General features: G+C 38.5%; 1 long non-coding RNA gene across 1 annotated transcript; it reads left to right on the top strand.

The window, feature by feature from the left end:
- The first annotated feature begins 1810 nt into the window (after positions 1–1810).
- On the top strand, positions 1811–7682 carry LOC134069026 (uncharacterized). The gene is made up of 5 exons (XR_009936750.1): positions 1811–1913; positions 2874–2936; positions 3154–3299; positions 6113–6199; positions 7313–7682. It is a non-coding gene; the product is annotated as an uncharacterized LOC134069026 (long non-coding RNA).
- Positions 7683–9424: the final 1742 nt, after the last annotated feature.

Genomic DNA, 9424 nt, shown 5'->3' on the forward strand with positions numbered 1-9424 from the left:
ACGGTAGTGAGCTTTCATGATTAAATGTTTTTCCCTGCAGCGCATCTCGGAGAGAATGACACACCACGTGACTTCTCCGCTGTGGTGCTTTAAGTTCAACTTCGTGTAATCACCATCCGTGAACCGTTGTTTTCCACGTTTTAATATCTCTCAGGTTGAAATAAAATTTCTCCAGAAGTAGGCTACTGCAATCGCACTTTTTCTCTCAGTCCCAACTGGATAGTCGGCTGCAAATGTAGCATGCCTTCCCTGAAAATGTATTTCTAAATGTCTTTCTCTTTTTGTTGTTCGCCAACTTCTCATTACAAAGCAAACATGCAGGCAATCCTTCCGCAATGGAAATGAAAGCAAATGATTCGGTCCATTCTGCCTTAAATTCTCTGATCTCATTGGCTATCTTTCTCTTTTTCCCTTTGGGATCCATGGCATGGCCCATAGGCTACAGACATAGGCCTACCCGCCGGTTTGTTTACAACTAGGTTTACAGCCACCTGCCTGGCACGGCGCCGCCCTGAAACGTGTGTCGCAGGCTATCAAATCTTCGTTGACAGAAATGTTGAACTTTAATATTTATTATGCACATTTTTACAACATTGGAAAACGTTAAGAATGTTTGTCCTCATACAGAAACCATATTAAAACAAACAAACAAAAATCCCCCCATTCATTTTCGAAGACGCTCCAGGGAGCCATCAGGGTGGCGCTAAAGAGCCGCATGCGGCTCTAGAGCCGCAGGTTGCCGACCCCTGCTCTACCCAGGTAAAAAAGTAGTGTACTTAAGTGTATTAGTAATATGGTTAAAGTACATGAAGTATAAAGCAAGTATGCTTCTTCGTTTCTGTGCTTTATTTGAAGTGAGTTTAATGTATACTTTATAAAGTATACTTAAAAATATGTGTAATTAAGTTCAACTTCTGAGTCCAAAAAGAAAGTATACTAATTTCACAATAATCAAATTGTCTTTTGATTGCACTTTTTGAAAGTGTACTTTGTTGTTAGTGTATTTTAAATTTGATAGAAGTACCAATGTTTTAAGTGTATTAAATTTGACATACTTTGAGTGGCAATTTAGTGTACTTATGGAAAGTGTCATTTCTGCAAATAAACTGTTAGCATACTTTTTTACAGTGTACTATCATCTCACTTTATTAGAAGTGTTACTTCTGTACACATTGTACAGTACACTCTAAAATAAGTGCATTTTTAGTGGTATATCGGAATACTTTCACAAAATATGTTAAAATATAAAAAATATATAGTGATAATTTAATGCACTTTAAGTAAGTGCACTTATTTGTAATACAGAGTTAGTATAATTTTTGAAAGTGTACATTTGATTTCAACTAATTGGTGGTAATGTATCAATTTACTGTAGTCTACCAATGGAAAGTGTTTTTACATTGTTAGGCTGATTTCTGAAAGAGTAATGTGATTAAATGTTGCAGTGTGGACGAAGTAAGTTTATTTTGTACAAATTATATTTTTTTCATTTGGCTCCACATCTTGGTGAGGTAATATAAGTCTACACTATCACCACCATGTATTAATAAACACTTGATTGACAGAAAAGTCACTTTAAGAACAGTAGCCTAATTATTTTTACAGATATTGTATTTACATGTCAATTCAGTATCAGACTCTCAGTACTTGGCAGTACTCACTCTCAAAAAAATGAAATCTCACTATTGCTCATCTTAATGAATCCTTTTTCGTAGGATTTACACAATAAAATTAGGTTTCTAGGTGAAGCTAACCCTAACCCTAGGTGAAGGAGTCAGTTATACGAAATGCATTCGTGTTTGGAGGAAATATGTCACTCTATGGTCGCCGTAGAAGCATTATTTCAAAACGCACAAACGAGGGTCTCTGGCTGTGGCAGGTCTGCCTCTTCTCCCTCACTCGTGGATTGTAAGGTATGTATTTGCTAAACACACAGTGTTCTTATTTTGAGTTTGGTGTAATTTTAGGGAGTTTAGCATGACAACAAACCTGGGAAACATGATACAATTCTAACGTTAGCCTGAGATGATTAGCTGCTAGCTACTTAGCCGCCCACATGAGGTTCAGCAGATCTCATGTGGGCGGCTAAGTAGCTAACAGCTAATCATCTCAGGCTAACGTTAGAATTGTATCATGTTTCCCAGGTCAGTTTTACTCCCTGCCGAAAATAGGGGTGGTTATGCCTTGATGGGTTTGTTTCATAAAACACAATTGAATGTTCATGGATGTGACCAGGTCAGGACGACTTCATGTGTTTGCTGTTTCATGCAGCTAGCAGTTAACGGCTAACATAAGAGCCGCTAGCTAGCCCCGCACAAACCCAGCCTATGTTTATGTGTTAGGCTTAGAATACTAATAGTTAGATTATTATCTGAAAAGTTTAATGTTTAAACGTAGGTGCAGGCCAGTCTGTGTTACCAAATTGTCCTTATGTGTCATGAACAATTTGCGTTGTTACAGACACTAAAGTTCGTCCACAAACATTTGAATTATTTGAATGTCCGTGTAGCAAACCACACCATCTTGCCTAGTCTCTCTGTAACGTTAATCACGTGCAGACTATCTTTGAAGGACAAGTTACACAAACGTTAGACTTGTCATTATTTTTGTATGATGTGATCAGCATTATTGTAGGCTACTTGCTCTCATTCGACTTCTATATTAAACGAGTAAAGCAAGTACGTTTTTCATGATCATGGTAGAGGCTGCCTACTCTAAATGTTTGAGTGATTTGTTGATCACAAACAAGCCTCAATGTAATTAAATGTTTTCTTCCCAACTTTTAATTCAAATTCTAAAAGATTTCAGTAATCTGATATTATTATAGTTTTGCATGGTGTACATTTGTTGAGTTTGATATACTTTCTCCACAGACGTGGGAGTGCAGAGTGCAAGACATCAGCGTCATTGAGGTCTCTCTTACAGAAGCATTACAGGTTAGCTCATGGTTACTTTTGCGGTAGACACCCATACCTATGTGCATAATTATTCTCATTGTCCCTGTTGATTATAAGCATGGAATGCTCTTCATAGTCACTGAAGCAGATATCATACTTAAATCAATGTTTTCTGTATGCTAATTGTAATTCTTTCTACAAATGCTGGGTTGTTTTGTACATTCTTTCTGTCCCCTCTACCCTCGTATGGTTCAAGATGTGCAGAATTTCACACGCATTGTGCAACTGAAGTCCAAGTTTATGCCAGAACTTGACATCTGCTCCAGGCTGTCTGCTGAGTGCCATAGGAAGGGAGGAGAAACAAGACATAAGATTAAGGAGATCATGGCTGCCATTGATCGGGTTAGTGAGAAGTTGTTTTGTGCCTCCCACTTTGAAAACCAATATTAGGCCATGAGCTACAGGGCCGTAACATGCACCTGTCAACGAAACATTTTTGACCATGCTGACATGACGAATTTGAATGTTAACATTAGGGCTGAACGATATATTGCATTTGCGATAATATCGCGATATGATGAAGTGCAATTTTCTAACCGCAAAGGCTGCGATTACCCTCTGGTCACGTGACATGAGAGCGTAAAGTAGCAAATATTTGAAACAGTCTATCAGAGTGAACTCGGCAAGCTGCTCGATAGAACCATTGAAGCAACATTTTTAAGAATGCGACTGAAACAAATTCTAGGTTGCACTGGTGCACCTGCGCTGCTCGGGTGAAAGCATGAATGTTTTTCGCAAGTTTTCATTGTAGACTATGCGTGCAAATTCACCAACCTTGGCCCGCTTTCTCTCCCTCTCCCTCCCTCCCACCCCTCGACATGCACATTCACTCCAAATAAAACATCGGAGTGATTATTTGCACCCGGGTGTAAATAGTGGAATGGAGGCATTTTCTTATTTGCACCCAAACCTGAAATGCGTGCTATCCAACATAGCGGGACCATCTTGGCAGGAGATGGCCTACCTAAATCTAACAAGTTAGGATTATTAAAACTATATTTGAGATGGGAAAGTGGTGCTAAATTTCCACAAACTTCATTCAGTGAACGGGTAAAGCCGTCCGTTTGCAAGCAAAATCAAGAAATACGATCTTTTTAGTTTTGTTTACCGTTACCTAGCAACCCCAACAAGTGAGTCAATAATTAGTATTCTCTCATTCTTCGGTAACAGGGTGTAGTACAGTGGAGAAATGACCGGGTTACTATGCTCGAGGTGTTGGGTTCGAATCTCAGATAATATTTTGGTTTTTTTGCCTGCCAAAGTACGCACGATGACTTCTTTTTTCTTAGATGACGTTACCTCGCGGCAAATAAGAGTTTGTGCTTTTTGAACCTTAAGTTAAGTAGAAGTAGGCTTCAGTAGTTAGTAGAAAGGTTGTGTTTTGACTTTGAGCCCCCAACGCTGCCTGGAAGGCGCTTAGGCATGGGTTAAGGTTAGGGTTAAGGTTAGGTTAAGGTTAGGGTTAAGGTTAGGTTAAGGTTAGGAGTATGATTAAGTGCTTTTAAGTCAACAGTGGCAGCGCTGCCTGGAAGACAACTCAGAAAACAACTCTTTAAAGTAGCTTGTCTTTGATGAAGCTACCACATGACCACGCATTAGCCTAATATTTGTATATCACTTCCAAGTAACCCAGTATGTCAAAACAGCTAAAAACTGTTCAAAACTAAATTAGGCCTAGCCTACTGTAGAGCTGGTAAATACACAGGCCTATTGACAGAGAACATGGATGTTAGACATCGGGTGTAAATAGTATTGTCGATTATTACACTATTTACACCCGGGTGTAAATAGTAATGTTGATTATTACACTATTTACACCCGGGTGTAAATAGTAATGTTGATTATTTGCACCCGGGTGCAAATAGTAATGTTCATTATTTACACCCGGGTGCAAATAGTCTCTGCCATAAAACATTCACAATCGTGAAAGCAATGACGCATAGAAGACGATTAGCTAAATTATATATAAAATCCGGTTAGCATCATTATTAGCATGCTGCAGACATCTAAAACTCTTGCGTGCAAATTGACTGATCATCTCAATACAGATGTTTTCCAACTTCAAGACTCAAAAGGGCTTATCCCAAGGAGAAACAAGTATTTATCTACCTTGAAACAGACGTGGGGAAACTGACCCGTCCAACCAGTAGACTAATAATAAGATAGCCAACTTTGCTACTTTGTTTACAATATTTTGAGGCTTCAACCAGACAGCTGAATTAAAGAGACGGAGTTGGAATAGTCAGTGCAGTGTGCTGTGCAGCCATGAATATCAGGAATTTCTGTATGCAGAATATCACGTTCATTAAAGTGAATTATCTGAAAAACTGAGTAATAAGATTTAGGCTATTCATATTTTCATATTTTTGCAATCTGCACTTTGTTTGTGTGACTTGTTACTGACTTTCATTTTAATCTTTACACCAGGCTTCCTTGTACTAGTAGCCTACTTAGGCTATGTTCTGATATGTAGGCCTACAAGGTTGAAAGTTCAAAATATAGGCCTACTATTGTGATTGAAGTAGCTAAAAAAATGTCATCCATCAATTCATGCATCACCTGTCATCATAACAAAGGTACTTCCAGGAAATAAGAGTTTATTTTTAATCTAATATAGCCTATTGCCCATACTATATGATTTACTGCTTGTTTTTGTTGAAAAATTCGCAAGACAAACACCTTAAAAAATAATGGCATATCGCATCGCAATCGCAATATTGGCAAGAAAAATCGCAATTAGATTATTTTCCATAATCGTTCAGCCCTAGTTAACATTTACATTTTTGGGTTGCACTACCTGTTTCTACCCCATGAATAGATTTGCATTGAAGATCAATGTGTTCCAAAAAATCTCTCAATACATTGGAAATGCATTATATGAACCTCTACATGTGATTACGTAAACACACCTTGTCACATGCCCCACCTCTCTCTAAGTCATGAGCATTACATACATCTTATAATGCATTTCCAATGTATTGAGAGTCTTTTGAAACTCCTCTATCCATGGAGCAGTAAACAGGCATTGCATCCCAATACCCAAATCTCCAAGTTAACATTGGGGGATTGCACGGTAAAGGCATAGTAAACATTAAGATGCTTAATTTGTAAGTGTAAGTAAAGTAGTGTTATTATTATATTTCCCTGTTTTGCAGAATCCCATCATTGGCTCGTTGAGAGTTTGCCACCTGCAAGCACTTGTTGTGTACTTGAAGGCCCTGAGAAACTCAAAGGAATACCTGGTAAGTGTAAATGAATATCCCAAAAAACAGTGTAAATTCGGTGAAAATGGACCTCAGACTCTCTTTCTGCATGAAAATGCATCAAAGAAGTCGTGGAGACGGACAGTATTTTTCATTGATGAAGCACTATAGAGCTTGCATCGGCGTACACTATATTGCCAAAAGTATAGTGATGTCAATAGACATCCCATTCTTAATTCATAGAGTTTAATATGATGTTGGTCCACCCTTTGCAGCTATAGCTTTTTTGACCATTCATCCAGAAGCGCATTTGTGAGGTTGTACATTGATGTTGGACGAGGTGGCTCTCAGTCTCTGCTCTAATTCATCCCAAAGGTGTTCTATTGGGTTGAGGTCAGGACTGTGCAGGCCAGTCAACACTAAACTCTGTCATCCATGTCTTTGCGGACCTAGCGTTGTGCACTGGTGCACAGTCATGTTGGAACAGAAAGGGGCAATTCCCAAAACTGTTCCCACAAAGTTGGGAGCATGGAATTGTCCAAAATTTCTTACTGTTCCAACATGACTGTGCATCAGTGTGCAAAGCAAGGTCCATAAAGACGTGAATTATATAGTTTGGTGTGTATGAACTTGACTGGCCTGCACACAGTCCTGACCTCACCTGACCTTTTTTTTTCAGTTATTAGCTGGTTTGATGCTCATTGGGCTCAATGCCAACCCGGCTAATAGGCTAACTGAAAAAAAAAACATCATACCAGTCTCTAGGTATGGTGAAGGGTATGTGATGTGGGGCTATTTTAATTCCAAAGGCTGAGGATACTTTATCAGGATGCCTAGTATACTGGATCCATGAAATAAGTGGCTTTTAAAGATAGAAATCTTCCTGCCTCTATGGGAATTTAACATATGGGAGCAAATACTTATGACCCCTGTATTTTAAGGAAGAACATTTATTTATTTGCTATACATTTCACTCACAAAGACAATTGGTGTCCTTAAAGGTTGGATATTTCCTAATTTTTTTAGTCAACTTTAGCATGGGTTCCAATACTTATCCTTGCTGTATATGCTCTATTTTCTGACACAATGTGATACTTATTCTTTGTATCATAATGTGATACTGACCCTTTTTATATTGCATCCTTGTTTTAGAGCTGCCAGGACTGGTGTCATCACTGAAAGCAGTCATAAACAACATGGCAGATTCATCTATTTACTCCAGCCAAAGCGACTCACCACGCACTAGCAGTGAGACTTGCAGTGAGGACATGGTACTATGACTGAAGTACCTTGAACCGATCCCTCATTAGCATTGTGCAGGCCCTCCATGATTTTGTGATCTTGCACGTTCACCAATTCATGCAAATTCAGGGACTTTGCTGCATTTGCGTGTTGTAATATTCAATAAATGTGAATGGTGATGTGTAGTTATGTTCCTGTTATTGTGTTATTAGCATTATATATCCTTTGCTTGAATTATGTATTTTTGTAATTTTATTGTAATAAAGTTCCCTTTCTGAAATGAGATTTGTAATCTGTTGTAATGCACTTGAAATTAATTGTAATGTAATACACTTAAAGTGTAATATCGACATGTATGCCAAAGTATAACAATATGGGAATTAAAGTACAGATAAAATATACTTCAAAGACAGTTCTTTTCTACAATAAAATATAATAATATTGCACTGAAAGTATGTGTCTATGATGTTTAGCTTGTAATTGAACTTCACTTGATATATGTTATCATTGTCATAGTGGGACACTTTAAATGCACTAAATATAGTACGGAAGTGCATTTGTAGATCACTTGAAATATTAAAGAGGCATACTAAATTAACATACTTTATAGTAATACTTAGTATGATAACAGTATGTACAAAATGTACTTAAACTCAACTGTAAGTTGAGCTCCAATTATTTTTTAAGTGTACTTCTATTAGAATGGTCATACAATGTAATTGTACTGTAAGTATGCTTAATTGCTCATTTTAATTAGTGTACTTCAGTGCACTTGAAGTTTGTAAATAGTTGTTCCAATTTAGCATACCCTACACACTTGAAGTATAGTGAAGTTTGTATTACGATGAACTTAATACATACTTTAATATACTTAAATATACTTGGATTTGACGAAAAAAGTACACACTGTACTTATTACACTCTGAAAAAGTATATTTTCAATAGTTTTTTTTTTTACCTGGGTAGGCGCGAGTGGCCAATACCATTACCGTATTAACTCTAGTACTCATACTATAATTACCGTACAGTACAAACTATTACAAACCCATGAATAGGACTTCCTGCTTTCAATGATGTAAAATTATGATTTTTACATCATTGAAAGCAGGAAGTCCAAAATTGAAATCTGTATTTCTCCCATCAAAAGACAATGGACACTGCCCATATTGTAGCCTGGGTGTTCCCATCCTGCCTTTGCATGGTGATTTCATTCACGCTGCTCTGGCAGTCTGGAAACTACCGCCCTAATTTTTGCCTGAGATAGGGGACCAATCACAGAACAGGGGGGAAAGCAAGATGATGATGATGAGCTATGCACAGACGCATTTGATAGACATCCGTGGCGGAGCCCAATGAACGGATCTGGGCATTTTGTCAAATACGAGGAAATTAACGTCTGGTTGCCTCATTTGAGAAGTGGTATAGGCACTAGCCAGGCTATGCATATTGTATATTAAAACAGAAATGTCCAGACTGCCCTCAACTGCCATGAAGCTGCCTGCAATCATCATCAGCAGGAAGTCCCTTTACAGCGCAAACACAAATACACGACATCACATTCCCACTTTGGAACTCTGCATGTGGTCCAAACGTAAACACAAGGAAACACATGAGACCGTTTTTCAGCTCCAGTCCCGCATGAAGGGCACCGTCTCCAGAGGTCACTGTGCTGTGCTCACATGGGGACGGACGGACTCATGGCTGATTGGATCCGTATGGAGAGGCAGCACCTCAGTGGGAAAGCTTTTCATAGGACCACATGTGGCACCGCATGGGGGCTATACACACCCTATAGCTTATTGTGCCAAAATGGTGTAAGAGGGCCAGTGCTGCTACCTCAGCAGCAAATATACAGTGTTGTATGCGTGGAATGAATGGATTATATAACCGCAGGGCCAAAACCATATAAACAATGATTGGGCGTCATCGCTGCTTTAGATGTTTGGAGTTTGAAACCAGATATCTAAAACAGCGATGAAGCCCCAGAGGGTGGATGGAAACATCATTTTTTTAGACTTTGCA

This window comes from Sardina pilchardus, chromosome 21, assembly GCF_963854185.1.
Source record: "Sardina pilchardus chromosome 21, fSarPil1.1, whole genome shotgun sequence".
NCBI lineage: Eukaryota > Metazoa > Chordata > Actinopteri > Clupeiformes > Clupeidae > Sardina > Sardina pilchardus.